Consider the following 13929-nt stretch of genomic DNA (forward strand, 5'->3'; position numbering starts at 1 on the left):
TGTTTAGATATCTAAATGGAAGTGCTGAGTGTGTGTGATTTATGATCTTGAAGGAGTTCAGAACACGCAACTCCAAAATATGCCACATATTGGCTATTTTAAGCTAAAGGCACATGAGTGACAGCAAATACAAGAAAAACACTCTGACCCTCCTTATTTTTCTTAAAAGCAGGACATAAAATTCCTGTATTAAAGATGTCCTCCCTGTACCAAAATAAAAGTATCATTCTTACCATCAAGGATGAGAAGTTGAGATGGGGAATTCTACACAAACAGACCTTGTGAAAATAATTCTCTTCCCTTGGCCTCTCCACATAGTTCAGTCACTTTTCCAGAATTGCTTGTCTGTTCAACCTAATATAAAAAAGCAAATAAGTTTTGCCATTTCTTTGATCTTCATTCCTTATGAAGCCTCCCACATTCTGTAAAACTTGTAATAAATGAATTTATATGCCTTTCTCCTGTTGATTTATCCTATGTCAATTTGATTCTCAGGTCAGCCAAAAAGAACCCTAAGAGGGTGAGGTAAAATTTTGCCTCCCCCATTAGTTTCTAGTTTGGGCAATTGTTCAGGCTGGAGAACACCACCAGCCATGCAGCATACACTCAACAAATACTAACTTAATTAAAGAATGAATAAATTTAAGGTCTGTCTTCCAAGGTCTAATTTTTCTGTCTAAGGACTTTCCTCTCCCCCAGGTAACTATTGCAGAAATAGTCACTCTCTTTAGTAGAAACATTAATCTGTAGGGCACCTGGGTGGCTCAGTCGGTGAAGCGTCCGACTTCAGCTCAGGTCATGATCTCATGGTCTGTGAGTTCAAGCCCCACGTTGGGCTCTGTGCTGACAGCTCAGAGCCTGGAGCCTGCTTTGGATTCTGTGTCTCCCTCTCTCTCTGACCCTCCCCCGTTCATGCTCTGTCTCTCTCTGTCTCAAAAATAAATAAACATTAAAAAAAATTAAAAAAAAGAAACAATCTGTATGATACCACAGAAAGGTTAATCTGTATGATATCACAAGACAACACTGTCAAAATACAGCAAAGCAAGTCTAATGTGTACAAATATGTATTTATATATAAATTGGCTGGGTGTGGATGGATGTGTTGGTTGGATGGGTGCCTGTTATAATTTTTACAAGGTTATTGCACAAATAGAAATTAAGGTAGAGCCAAGGAAAATGACACGGGTATTCTCAAACACAGAGGCATACTTTAAAATTTTGCTTAGAATTGCCTTGGAGCTGATTGAGAGACTTACAAACCAGTACCATGAAACCAAAGACCCCTAGGAGGGCCCATGAATTCCTGTCTGACCTGAAAATGTTCCTAGTAATTTAGAAAAGGCAGAGGTGAACATCCAGGTTTGAGATTCTATGATCTTCCTTCTTTTCCAGTTTGCTTCATTTATTTTACTAGAAAATTTGTCCCTGTAGGAGATAGCTTGGCTGTGGGAAGAATTGGTCCCAATAAATTGTAGTAATACTCTACACATCTTTACTTTTTAAAAATGAAAATGCCCTATCCAGTCAAAAATCATGTAGGTCCTTCATACACAATACATTTCTATAAAAGTAATTTCAAAAACATGAAAGAACCACCAATTTGGTGGAGAGTCTTTTTAAACAGCCCCACTAGTTTGTTTATAAATGTGGTTTTCTAGAGACATGCTTGGAATTCTTTGCAAATAAATATTTGCATGATATTTTTGTATAAAGATTAATTTCTCCTGGGATAAAATGTGTTTTTAGACATATTTTTGTGCTTTGCTTCATACTGCCTTTCAGTGGTATTAGAAATTTATAGAAATATTTCTATTAAATGGAAATTAGTACATTGAGCATGTTATTTTGGTGAACTTGATTTAAAATGTGGGCCAGATTCAAACTGTGGAGTAGGCTGCTTTAAATAATTCACAATAGAGATAGAGGAAGACAAAAATACATCTGGACTGCAGCAGCTTAGCTGGCCATTTTAAGAACTCAGTCTCACTAGTAGCAAAACCACCCCCTTTATGAGATTGTAATTTCTGAGACACAAATACCAAGTTCTATTACATGCATCTGGGAGTGGCTGTTTTTGTGTGTGTGTGGAATGTTTTGAAAAAGATAATTCATCTTTTTCTAAAAAGAAACATAAAATCAATTGTTGGACAAGGCTATTTTTACACAAAATATTGTTTGCTCACCTAACTAGGAAAGGACATTTAAAAATTTTTGCACTCGGGTGCCTGGGTGGCTCAGTCGGTTAAGTGTCTGACTTTGGCCCAGGTCACGATCTTGTGAGTGTGTGAGTTCATGAGTTCAAGTGCCACATTGGGCTCTGTGCTGACAGCTTGGAGCCTGGAGCTTGCTTTGGATTCTGTGTCGCCCTCTCTCTCTCTGCCCCGCCCGCACTCGAGCTCTGTCTCTCTTTTTCTCTCTCTCTCAAAAATAAACATTACAAAAAATTTAAAAATTTTTTTGCATTGGAACCTCTTTGTTTCTCTTCTGCCCTGACCTTTGTTTTCATCATAGTTATCATCAATATTTTTTTTTTATTTGGCCTGATGCTTTATATTATTTAAAATATTTTATATTAGGGGCGCCTGGGTGGCTCAGTCGGTTAAGCGTCCGATTTCGGTTCAGGTCATGATCTCGTGAGTTTGTGAGTTCGAGCCCTGCATTGGGCTCGGTGCTGACAGCTCAGAACCTGGAGCCTGCTTCAGATTCTGTGTCCCCCCACTGTCTTTGCCCCTCCCCTGCTCATGCTCTGTCTCGCTCTATCTCTCAAAAGTAAATAAATGTTAAAAAAACACTTTCAATATTTTATATTTATTTCCGGACATTCTACTTCTTGTTGCATCATGTTTTGTTGTTTTGTTTTGTTTTGTTTTGTTTTACTATATGTTGAATTGAATGTTATGAGGGAAATAAACAGAACTGGCACACTGAATAGGTCTCGGGACTGTATTTATTCAAGTACAACAATCAGAACAACAAATTCAGGTAATCAGTGGTTAGATTTGAACTTTAACATCATTTAAAATGTTTCTGATTGTGGCTTTAGCCTATAGAAGTTTTAATTCCTAAAATCCATGGCTGTTTGAATAGGATCTGGCGTCCTGAATAGGAAAACAGTACTGCTACATACATACGTAAATGGACGCCAAGGTAAGGTCTGTACTCTGGCCGAGTGTAGTGCCAGAGTGAATGTTGCTAATATCATGAAGCTCATCCTAGCTTAAAGATGAGTGTAAGCGAGGAGTATGTTTTTCAAAGAAAACCAGGTCTAAGGAATGATTTCTCACCACGAATTAAGCTTAATTAAGCTCGGCTTTCTTCCTAGAACTTGATGACCTTAAAGACATCCTCCTGACTCCTTTAGGCGGTCAGACTTCTTCAGGCTTCTCCTTCAGGCCAGTTTGGCATCAGGCTTCCATAGTTCTGGGTTCTTCGTAACAGAGTGGGAGTTCTGTGATGACTCAAACTGCTCAGTTAGCAATTGCACGATTATAATGCATCTTTCCAAATTGTTCTTCTTTCCACTAGAATAAAGAAAAACTACTCCAAGGAAGACAAAGTTGTACCACTTCCCCTTTTCCCCACTCTTCTCTTTTCCTTTTTTGTTCTGCTTCAGGTAAGGCACAAGAAGTACCTATATCACGGTCCTGGGGGAGGGGAGGATAAAAACCTAAAGAAAATCCAGAGACCCTTCCTGTCCCATAAACAGCATGCCGTCTGCGAACTTCATCTCCTTGAAGTGTGTTACTCCAGATGGCAGGGCTCAGCCCTGCTCCCTGTTTCTATCTTATATCCCAGCACATAATGTGTTGAGTGATGTGTTACAGGAAATCAAATGTTTGAGGACATCTAACAAAGGCGTCTTTTGCTTGTTGGTTTGATGGCAGGTTAAAAGAAATCATTTATTTTACATATTTCTTTGGAGTTCTGGGCATAATTAGCCGAGTATATGCCAGGAGCCAATTGCACTGGCAACATAAAGGTGGTCTTACTGTTGTGTCAGGGCACATGTGTGGTTTGCTAGTTGATGACACCTCTATATCATTCCTCTGACTGGTAAAATTACAACTAATTCTTTAAGCTCCATGCTTTAGGGAGATGAAAAGTCCTGTTCGGTCAGCAGGGGTTGAGGGGTTTCTGGCTAGCAAGGCAAGCTCAAGTCAGGAGGAATGGAGGCAAGTTAGCTGGAGATGCTGTGCATGGCTCCGTTCTCACTAGTGACCACGGTCCTTATTTTAAGGATCAACAAGGACCAACTACCTCTGCAACCTCCCTGCTCCCTGAGCAGAAGTGATGCCGGAAGGGGAGGTCTGGTGGGTGGGGATGAATTTGCTGGCCTGTGAAACTCTTCAGCGGGGTTAAGGATGCAAGATAGGAGACCCACGTGGTGGGGATTGCCTGGTGGGGCCTTCACCTGTCTCGCTTGTTCTGGCCTCATGCCCAGCACCTCGATGAGACAGTGAGGTGTCTGTGCTGAGATGGCTATGTTCTGATATGAACCTCCCACGGACTGAACATCTGGATTCCCCTGTCACATTTACAGCATCCTGAGGACACAAGTTACTCTCAGAGGGCAGTGTGTACTGTCAGTGGGAAATGTTCCCTTACAATTTGTCAGGAAACGAGACAATGGCCGTAACACTGTGATAAGGAGACAGAGAACACTCTTCACCTCGGCCAAAGCTTCCTAATATGTTCCTTAAAGTACATACTCTGATTTTCATTAATTCTCTTTATGTAGGCAGAGGTTGGAATTCTTTCTCTGCAGACAATGCCTTATTGCGCCCACAGCTTTGGAAAACTTTCACCTTTTCAGTTGTTGCTGTGGATCGCTTCTCAGCCTTTTGGCTAAGATCAAGTGTAGTATCTTTCCTTGTCAGTTTAGTATATGACATGTCCTCTGTGGAGGACAATATACTGCATATTTGGAGCAGGGAGAAGGAATAGGAGAGCTTGCTCCATCTGCTGCACACATTGTCCTTGTATTGCACTACCTTCAGGAACGTTGCACCCCCTCGAGGGAAATACCCAGATGTCTAAAGTCAGCTTGAGAGCTGGTGAGGGGGGCGTTAATCTGAGATTGTGTCTGCTAGATGCTTCTGCCTTGGAGTGTCTGGGCAGGTGGCTTGTTCCTGGTTTCCCAGAGGCGTAGACCTGTCCCCATCAGGGACAGGTAGCTCTGGTTGTGTTGACTGACTGTGGTCGTTCTGGAGGAAAATTCCTTAGAGTGTCTCTAGGCTGTGTGCCTGATGGAGGCACAGCGAGGGCTGTGTGCCTACAACTAGGGTCAGCCAAAGACGGTCCAGATGGTAATACAGGAATACGTGGAATGCGTTGTTGGTCTTCCTACACACTACCAACATGCATACAAGTATAATTATGCCAACAGTGAAAAATAAATCAATTGTTCATGTGGATTATGAAAGTGAGAGAATTTTGATGACAGACCTTGCCAAAAACGAAGATTCAGTTATTTCCCCTCGTGCTCTCATCCTGCCCTGATCCCAGAAAGGGAATGAGACCCACTACCTGTGTTCAGGAGGCATGCTCTCCAAATGAACATATTTTCCTAAAATGGCTTTCTTTCCCTGGATAATTACGCTGATCTTCGTAATGATGGATGGCTGAGATACAATGGCAAAGGAAGGGGATATCATGGAGATATAAATGCAGAGATGACTGCATGTCAGATTGTATGTAGTATTCATTGATTTTAAGAAAGCAAAGCACTCATCTGTATTAATGCCTCCTCATTTCAACTATCCACTAGCTTAAGGTACTTCATTCTGTTTTATTTTCAATTGACGTTGTCTTTCAGGAGAACTATTAGGTGAAGAAAGGAAAGAACGGGAATGGGAGAGGAGAAGGCCTCCTGACTTAAGTGTAATAGACCCCAGAGCTGGCACCATGTGTTGGTTCACAGTTTCCACTTTTGCTCTGAATCTTTCCTCTGCCCATTCTTGGTTAAGTGACTTTGAACCACTTCCTTCACCAGTAGTGCCATTAGAAGACTGAAGAGGGGGTGGGGAGCATTACCCAGAAGTAAAAATGTGAAGTCAGGGCCTAGAATAGACTGGTCACTTAGCATATGTGTGTAGGATGAATGAAGTGACGCACAGTATAAGGCATCTAAGTCTGGAGTGAGGATAGTGCTCTGCAGAGGTTAACCGAGAGAAGATTTGGGGATGGTGGTGGTGGGGCCAGCTTATACAGAGCCTTACTGATACTTCTACAAGGCCAGCTGACTTGAAAGCGGAACAAGATGGGAGATGCTAATATTAAAAATTTAGGGCAAAAAGAGGCCAAATCTTTCTCTGTCTGTGCGCAGATGCCCTAGCGTGTAATATAAGTATGTACAACTCCTTCCCCACACTTCTTGATCATTCATACCTGTACTCCAGCCAACAACCAGGTTCCTGTGGGCAGCAGAGAGGCCCGTCATTAAAAATACATATTATTTGCATTTTTTACTGTAAGTCTAAGTTTTAAGATAAAGTTTATATAAAGATACAAGATATACCTTAAGATATCTTAAGATATAAAGAATATTATTTTTAATAAAGAAAAGAGAATCAAGTTTCAACTAGATGGCATATTTTGTACAGTTACTTCATCTCTGTTTCGTAAGTGGTCATCAAGAGTTGGAGCTTGAGGGGCGCCTGGGTGGCGCAGTCGGTTAAGCGTCCGACTTCAGCCAGGTCACGATCTCGCGGTCCGTTAGTTCGAGCCCCGCGTCAGGCTCTGGGCTGATGGCTCGGAGCCTGGAGCCTGTTTCCGATTCTGTGTCTCCCTCTCTCTCTGCCCCTCCCCCGTTCATGCTCTGTCTCTCTCTGTCCCCAAAAAATAAATAAACGTTGAAAAAAAAATTGAAAAAAAAAAAGAGTTGGAGCTTGAGTTGTGTGTGTTTTCCAGGTGTATTTTGATGTTGTTATCCAGCAGATTGGGGTGAAAGGAGTAGGAGAAAAAGCAATCACCAGGGGGAGAAGAAAGGAAGAAAAGGTTCCTTTTATCCCCCAGACACCTGGGAATTGCTGAGTACAAGAAAAATATTACTGCTTCCTTAAAATGAAGACTGGAAAGGAAAACAAGAGTTTTACTTTAGAAACATTCTTTTTTATTTTATTTTTTATTTTATTTTATTTTTTTTTCAACGTTTATTTATTTTTGGGACAGAGAGAGACAGAGCATGAATGGGGGAGGGGCAGAGAGAGAGGGAGACACAGAATCGGAAACAGGCTCCAGGCTCCGAGCCATCAGCCCAGAGCCTGACGCGGGGCTCGAACTCAGGACCGCGAGATCGTGACCTGGCTGAAGTCAGACGCTTAACCGACTGCGCCACCCAGGTGCCCCTGAAACATTCTTTTTTAAAATACAAAGTGATGAGATTATTTGCCAGATTATATGGGGTCAGTAGAAAAGTTGCCACCATAACCAGGTCTGAAAAGAAACCCAAGGATTTGGGGTGAGAAAGTGGAAAGCAAAGAAGTCATGGTGTTTTGACTTTGGGTTAAAGGAAGGGAAAATCCACAACTGAGGTGTGATTCAGGGAGGTGAGGCATCAGAAGGCCACCAACTAGAAAGCTGGCTTCTTTGCAGAGCAGGAACTTGGCAGGAGTTAATGGTGATGTGGACATACTATCTTATCTCCCCCAGAGAAAGCCTCTGGCTCTGAGCTTAATTGTTTTGGCAAGGAAGAATCAGGAAGCTTATGAGCTTATAGCTTTGCTGGGCTGTTGCTCTACCTATTTGGAAGATAAACAACCCAAAGCTCTCCACCACTCTTTAACCTAAAGAAGGATTACCCAGATGGATGGGTATTGTTAAGCCAAAAATGAGAACAGGAACACATCCACTATAGAAAGAGCTAATAGCTTGCTTAGACAGCAGAATATCTGGAGAAACTAAATCCCAGGCCAGAACATCACCTTGAGGAGTTTGGGGAGGGGGGGGGGATTTGTAATTTTTGTGCAGTGAGGGACTATTAGTGATCCCCTCAGCAATTATCTGGGAAATAATCTTAAAACACAAAACATACCGTTGTCTTGTATGTAATGTCTTTATCACCTACTACTTGGTCAACCAAAGGTGTGGAACAACATTAGGTGGTTTTGAAAGGGATATGTCCAAAGTAAAGATAGCATTTCTAAAGAGATATGGCCCAGGATGGCAGAATGAGCATGGCATGGGGGACCAAAAATGGGGGTTTAAATCTGAAATCTTTATCTTGCTTCCTTTGTGATCTTACACAAGTTGTTTACCCTCTCTGATCTCTAGTTTTTTTCATTTGGGGGTAAGGACAACCTCTGAGCTGTTTTGTGGTGAGCATTAAATGAGATAGCGCTATGAATGTCCCAGGCTCAGAATAGATAGCTGATAAATGATATAACTTCTGACACCATTTGTAGGAGCTTGGAACATAATCTCAATCCCCAGATGTTCAAATGTTCTGAAATGATTTCTTTTTTCTCTTCTTAGGTATAGAATTGGGAGGTGGGGACAAGGAAAAGGTAATAGGTTCTGTGTCCCTGGCTTTAGAGAAGTATCTTCAAATAAACCATTGAGGTCTCAGTTTAAAAGATAAAGTTCAGGAATGTGTTCTCTGCCATCCTTGATGTTAGCTTGCTCTGTTTCACTGTATCCATCTCTAAAATGGGACTGTTATTACAGTTATGAATAGCTCACAACAGAGAACAATGTCTTTTCAGTGTCATAAGACTCTTCTATTTCAAACTCTTCTATATTTATCTCGAGCACTCAAGAACATGAAGGGTTTCAAAATATTCCACTGAAAAGACCAGGTTTTCTCCTACGATAGAAATGTGGGACAAGGTATATTCAAGTGGTAAATCAGTGACACCCAGTGGCCGCTGCCTTTATATTTACCTTTTTTATTTTCAGTTTAACTTTGTAAGGCTCTGTCTCAGAACAAATGAAGAAGGTGATGAGAATATGAAAGTCATAGCTGCTTTTGAAGAAGAGTTTCTCAGCAGTGACATGGGTTTTCTGAGACACGGGAACAACTTAACAGCAACACCAAAAATAAAAAGAATGGTGGAAGGTAGGGAAACAGTTCTGGGAATTTCCTGCCCCATCATTTTGCATTTTATTAAAGAGCATACTCAAGCTTTCCTGTTACTGATGGATTTTGCAAGAAACTTTCCCACCACCGAAGTGGCATGTCAACTTCTTGGATTCCAGCTACATTCTAGTCTGTTGAACACAGTTGGGGACATTCCCTAGAAATTAGACTTCTGAGGTGTCTAAAAACTTAACTGGAGGTTTAATCCGAAGCCTCCCCCACCCACTCTAAAGCTCCTCTCTGACATAGTAATTGTGGTGGGATTCAAGATCCCCCCATACTTGAGGTTGAGTAAAAGCAATCATAATGGCACATAGCTGGGCTCAAATCCCAGCTGGTACACTCTGTTAATTGGATGCTTGGGCCACTTACAACTTCGTAAGAGCCCTTATATTTTTATCTGTACAATGAGGGTTATGACACCTGACACATAGGTTGTCATGGGGTTTTAGAGAAATAACATAACTAAAGTGATGAGTATATAGCAGGCGCTTGATGAAAAGCAATCAGCCTTGTCCTTTTTATCAGCCAAGGTTCTCTGTCAACCTAGGTACAAGACAGCTTCTGACCAAAACCCTTCTCTGAAACTGGATGAGTACTTTTTAGGTGCTCCATGATCTGAGTCTTCTGTCAGGGGACAGTGTGGGTGGATAAGCACTCATTATCTTTCTTTGTCATTAGCAGGTAGGACTGTTTTTCATATAGGACCAGTGCTACTAAAGTACTTTGGGTTTCTTGGATGAAAGTCTCTCTTCTATCGCATTATAAAACTGTTAGCTGATAACTTACATTGTAAGGATTAGTATTTTTCCCACATAAAACCTTCAGGAGGTTATCAGAGCACAGGGATATAGGAAGTAAGGTAATTTGGTATCACAGTTCATAAAGGATTCCACAGAAGGTTTGTTAAAACAGAAGACTCTCATTCTTGGTTGCTGCTCCTTTTAATTGCCTCATAAATATTTTCAAAGGACAGGTTATTAAACTATGTAAATAGAAATGTAATTGTCAGTAAAATTTACAAAAGATGGTCTTTTTTCATTTTCTTTATATTGAATATGTGAAATGGTTAAGATGCCAGGCCTTGTGGTCAGACTTGAATTTGAATCTGAGCTTTTCCACCTTCTGGTTTACTTAGATTCTCTAGGCTTCGGTTCCATCATCTGTAGAACAAGGATGATAATGTTTGCCTCACGGGATAGTTGAGAAAAGTAAAGGAGAGCAAGTCTGGAAAACATGTAGCATCTGACACATAGTAAGTGCTCGATACGAAAAGGGAGGGTGGGGATGCCAAGAGCAGTGGCGCTTAACTTTATCTGATTCCAGCCTCTTTAGATGACACATATTTTTATTCCCTCTTTATTATCTTAAAATTAAATTTTAAGCTAACATAAGCTATCTTCTCCATTCTTCCGACAGCAGTGTAGAGCTCCAATTGAACCAGCAGGGAGAAATAGGAAAAAGAATCAGACTTAACAATGCATTTCATGTGCAGCTTGGCTACCACTGCACCCTGGATGCTGTGCCTCCACGACCGCCCTGGGGGTGACAGCTAACCATGCAGAGCCACGTAGCAGCATGACTTACGTGCCGTGAGTAGTACTGCTCTTGGCGACTTTTTGAAATAGTGACAAGCTCTTTGTAATATTTCAAACAAGGCAAAGAATGATCTCTCCTCACTTAGGTGTTAAGTTGCATTACTGGTAATTTGATGTTGGTTTATATAAATTAAATATATAGTTTATATTTAAACCATGCAGAGACGTGGTTGGAATTAGGTTTTAAGCTCAGAAAATTATAAACACATTTTCCCCCTGTACACACTTTGGAGAGAATGATTTTTCGCTATGGGACTGCCTCCTTTGTTACAGGATGATGATCATCCTTGACCTCATTCTACTAAATGCCAGTAACTCACCTCCCCGATTTTTGTGACAACATAAATAACCCCACAGTTTTCCCAACTGCCTTCTAGTGGGCCATTCTACCTTCACTAAGAACCAGTGGCCTAGAGGGGTGCCTTGGTGGCTTAGTTGGTTGGTTAAGCACTGACTCTTGACTTCAGCTCAGGTCATGATCTCATGGTTTGTGGATTTGAGCCCTGCATTGGGCTCTGTGCTGGCAGCATGAGCCTGCTTGGGATTCTCTCTCTCTCTCTCTCCTTCTCACTCTGTTGCTCCTCTGCTTGTGCTCTTTCTCTCTCAAAATAAACAACGAACCAATGGCATAGAGAGGCATGAATCTCAAAGCTGATTTTCCTAACTTCTCTTTGTAAGCCAGGCTGTGGGGAGCTCAAGACTGAGGAAGGGGTGAGGGATCCCTCTGCAGCCTCTTTTATAAAGGCACTGAACTCATTCATGAGGGCTCCACCTTCATGATCTAAGGAACTCCAGAGACCTCACGTCCTAACTTCATCATCTTGGGAGTTAGGATTTTGGCATATGAATTTTGGAGGTGGTTTGGGGGAACATAAACATTCAATCTGCAGAAAGCCACAGGCCAGTAGCCAGTGGAGCTCCAGTGGGCCAAGGGTCAAGGTGATGACCCCACAGCAGAGCAGAAAGCCCAGCCAAGGGCAGAGGAAGGTGAGGCAGAGACTCTGATGGTTCTGTAGCACACGTGAAAGGCAAACTGAAGCCTGGAACATGGACTGGCTCCACAGAATCCTAAATGTGAAGCCTGAAAACAATACAGTTTTCCCATAGAAGATGCCGCAAGAAGCCCAGAGATAAGTCCTCACAACTCAGTGTTTACATCCAGCCTGAGTAAGTCACTATACCTAACAGTCCATGAAGATGGAGAGGATGCCACCTGGTTCCATGGAGCACCTGTGCCCTCTGTCACCATATGATCATGTAGGCCACATTCCTTGCTAATAAAACCAGAGATGATCTAGAGTGACATTTGAGACTGACCTTGACCTGAAAAGATAAGGCATTTACTTAACGGGTAGTTTTAGGTATTGTGCCAGACCAGGGTTGACTAAGGTCCCCTCCAGAGATCTATGAAAAAGAGACTCAATTAAAGGGGGAAGTGGAAATCTGTAGTTTCTTCACATATGATTGTAGTGTGAATAAATTTGCGATCCTTCTGTGCTGTTACTAACCAGGAGTTTACCCCCCAGGATCTAGACATTACACATTGATAATGTGGGTTTGGTGCGAGATGGCTCTGCTTATGTATCATATTGTATGAAGCCTAATTCATGTTTAGGCTTAGTATTAACCTTGTTAACCAACAGAAGGAGCTCAGTAATTTCCAGAAGAGGAAAAAATATTCCTGTTATCACTTTATTGTGGAGAAAGAAAGAAAGAGGAAAGAAAGCAAGAAAAAGAGAGAGGAAGGAAGGAAAGAGAGGGAGGGAGGAAGGAAGAAAGAAAAAGAAAAGAAAAGAAAGAAAAGAAAGAAAAAGAGGAAGGAAGGAAGGAAGGAGAGAGGGAGGGAAGAAGGAAGGAAGAAAGGGAAAGAAAAGAAAGGAAGGAAGGAAAGAGAGAGAGGGAGGGAGGAAGGAAGAAAGAAAGAGAAAGAAAAGAAAGAAAGGAATGGCAAAAAGAAAAGAAGGAAGAAAGGGAAACACCCAGTTCTTCAGTTTTCACACATGCTCCTGTCTCTGGATGAGGCACAGCCCTGACTAGGGAGCCCGGAGGAGAGTAGCGCTGGTTCTCATGATGGTGCCTCATACTGTCTTCACCAGTTCAGTTCTCAGAAAACCCCTCTGTGCATGTGTGTCTCCCAGTGCATGTGCATGTGCTGACCTTCCACGGTTGTAATTAGGTCCTTAGTGGGTCGGGAAGGGTATGGAGACACCAGCAAATACAGCAGTTGTCAGTGGGTGGGAGACTGAGTCCTGAAGGTGGGAGAGGACTAAGATATGAGTTAAATTGATGCCAGAACCTCGAGTTTTGTTTTTAATAGTGTTTTCTTTCTCAGAAGTGGCTGGCTGGGCAGTCCCTTGACTCTGTGCTAGTTTTTGTAACCCTCGCTCTTGCTAAATCATTTGATTTCTTCTGGCTTGTGCCCTCTTTGCCTCTTCCTGGCAAGCTCCGGGGCTGATTTCCAACCACTTCCCATTACGGGCACCCTCTTACAGGGTTACTTTAGGTCATAGAGTTGATTTTTCTCTTCACAGTTTTTTTGGCTACAGTTATCCTACGTGGCGCTTGAAAAGCCACCAGAAATAGAAATGTTTAAAAAATACATGTGCATATAGAGGGGGAAAATCATAAATCTGAATAAAATGTAATGATTTAAAAATGTTTGTGGAAACAAAGTTAAAAAAAAAAAAAGGAGGCAAAAAACCCAACAAAACCCTGAAGAAACTACATGGTCCAAATTATATAACGATATAGTCATAGATGAATGTTTATACATTCAAATGTATAGAAAAAACTGTAATAACAACAGAAAACCTGGAAGGAAATGTAACAAAATGTTTGTAGGAATCTACCCCTATGTGGTAAGATTATAAGTAATTTTAACTGTTTTCCTTAACATTTTCTTCACTTTCAAATATTCTCTAACGGGCATGTATAAGTTTTTTTCTTTAAAGTTTATTTATCTTGAGAGAGAGAGAAAGAGAGAGAGAGAGACCAGGGGAGGGAGAGAGAGAGAGGGAGAGAGAGAGAATCCCAAGCAGGATCCATGCTGTCAGTGCAGAGCCCAATGCAGGGCTTGATCTCACAAACATGAGATCATGACCTGAGCTGAAATCAAGAGCCTGATGCTCAATCGACTGAGCCACCCAGATGCCCCAGCATATATCAATTTTATAGCAGGAAAAACTATTTTAAAACCATCAGCTATTTTTTTCTTTCATACCAGCCAGTATATACTTTTTTCTACAATGAAAA

At 41.6% G+C, this 13929-nt stretch overlaps 1 protein-coding gene and 1 non-coding gene across 4 annotated transcripts in view; both read left to right on the forward strand.

Moving 5' to 3' along the window:
* The window catches only part of TTC29 (tetratricopeptide repeat domain 29), a 677245-nt gene that overhangs the window by 237029 nt on the left and 426287 nt on the right, over nucleotides 1-13929 (forward strand). The window lies entirely within an intron of this gene.
* On the forward strand, nucleotides 4829-5016 carry LOC111560364. Its single transcript, XR_002742108.1, has one exon. It is a non-coding gene; the product is annotated as a U2 spliceosomal RNA (small nuclear RNA).

Source organism: Felis catus, chromosome B1 (assembly GCF_018350175.1).
Source record: "Felis catus isolate Fca126 chromosome B1, F.catus_Fca126_mat1.0, whole genome shotgun sequence".
NCBI classification, from domain to species: Eukaryota; Metazoa; Chordata; class Mammalia; order Carnivora; family Felidae; genus Felis; species Felis catus.